A 2057-nucleotide genomic window follows, 5' to 3' on the forward strand; every position below is an offset into this window, starting at 1 on the left:
AGCGCATTCACACAGTCTGGTCAAGAGCTACCGGCCCGCTTATAAGCCATGAAACCCTGCTCGTTTTTATAGCGTACATGGTAGCTCCATTGCACGGTTGCGCAGACTGGTCTGGGGCTAAGCTGGCTCCATATGAAATAATACAAAGTTTCGCATGAAACTGCTCATATATGTGCGTATAATGTTGCGCTGGCATTAATAATTGACAGCACTTTGATTTAAGTATATACTGTTGAACAATGTGAACAACAACGGCATCTTTAGTAGACTATCTAATAGAAATTAAACGAAATATTGATACGAAAGGTGAAATAATTTGCATTATTTGTGTCGTCTATTTATTACTTGTGACACGGTCCCATTTCTAGGCAAATTAATGAGACGCGCTCGTGTATGTATTTTTGTCATGAACTTACAGGGTACCACTCCAAAATGATAGGGGACACCCGGGTTCGAACCGGGGACCTCTCGATCTGCAGTCGAATGCTCTACCACTGAGCTATATCCCCATATATGGAATTATAAGTATACGTACCGTATCAAGCAATTCAATGTCCTATCTGTCCAGATGTCGCATCCAACCGTCCAATATGTCGCACATACTGGTTATATTACGGCAATCTCCACGCAGAGTTGTCGTTCCTTGCTGTTAGATACAACCTCACAAGAAAATCCTACCAGATTTGTTAAGATTTTTTTTAAGTATTATATTATGAAAAAAAAGTACTATTTTCTTTTATATTTTGAAAATAGTGTACACTGTTAGGTTCATACAAAAATAAATTACCTAAATTCAAAAAATGTAAAAATAACAACGGTAACATTATTTACCACGTGGCTAGGCTAACATCACATGGTTTATGATGAAGGCAGGGATTTGCTGGATGTAAAACTTGTATTAAAAACCGTCTTGCGGGAATTATATTTGAGACCATGCTGCCAATTAGTAAATATATGAACCGCACTCGGTTAAAGGGGGTTAAAAGCATGTGCGAAAAGCGTCGTCCCAGATTAGGCTGTAAAGTCCACACAGGCCAATCAGGGACGACACAATCCGCTTTTATGATATTTTGCGTCTAAAGAAAGTATTTTCTTAGCAAAAATAGTGTTAATGCGGAAAGTGTCGCCCCTGATTAGCCTGTGCAGTCCACACAGGCTAATCAAGGACGACACTAAACGCACATGCAGTTAACCTCCTTTTCACAGAGCACGGCCCATATGAGCTTCACATTCGGCGCAATAATCGTACTTTCTCTAAATGAAATATAACGATCCGACTTAGATCTTTAATTACACGAAATATAAATAGTTTGTTTTAACATCTCAGTTTTCTGATCAGGTATTTTACGCCATGTTTTAAAGCATCGTCAAGAGGTGCATAAAAACTAAATGGATTATATGTTGCGCATCAAAAAGAGTTATATGTTTCACAACGAAATGAATTATATGTTTCACAACGAAATGAATTTAATGTTTCCATCATATAAACCTTATCATATATATACCTTTGCGTCATTTCATCAAACGCTTGCAAAATATCAAACCCTTAACAATTAAATTTGAGTTAAATTGAATTTATCTGACATCGTAATTTTAAGATTAATGATTATTTTCAACTGTATGCGTGTTCACTAATTCTGTTATATGGTAAGGTTTGGCATGCTTTTACACCGGTTTAAACCCCCTATACTCGACCGTTCAAAGTCGACTTAATGTTTAACCTACTTTTATTGTTTATACATATATATTTATGTTCACAATTGACATATTGAGAACAAATAAGTTCATTCAGAAGGATTGGGCCTATCGTCGTTATGCCAACATCATCAAACGGCCGTTTCCAGTATGATCAAGATAATGTTAAGATTAGCAAGATGTCAAAGACAGCATTCTTCTACAAAAAGCACGTGACACCCGTTTTAAATCATTAGTAATATATCTGAAAGTGATTTTAAGTTGTTTACCATCTGGTCTTGAGTTGTAAACTATTGCCCGACCACATTGCTGAACATAATACTCCTCGATAATATAGTGTTAAGTATCCCCGCCTGTCACGC

At 36.8% G+C, this 2057-nt stretch overlaps 1 non-coding gene across 1 annotated transcript; it reads right to left on the minus strand.

The window, feature by feature from the left end:
• Positions 1-437: 437 nt before the first annotated feature.
• Positions 438-509, minus strand: Trnac-gca (transfer RNA cysteine (anticodon GCA)). The gene has a single exon. It is a non-coding gene; the product is annotated as a tRNA-Cys (tRNA).
• Between the last annotated feature and the right edge of the window lie 1548 nt (positions 510-2057).

This window comes from Dreissena polymorpha, chromosome 11, assembly GCF_020536995.1.
Source record: "Dreissena polymorpha isolate Duluth1 chromosome 11, UMN_Dpol_1.0, whole genome shotgun sequence".
NCBI classification, from domain to species: Eukaryota; Metazoa; Mollusca; class Bivalvia; order Myida; family Dreissenidae; genus Dreissena; species Dreissena polymorpha.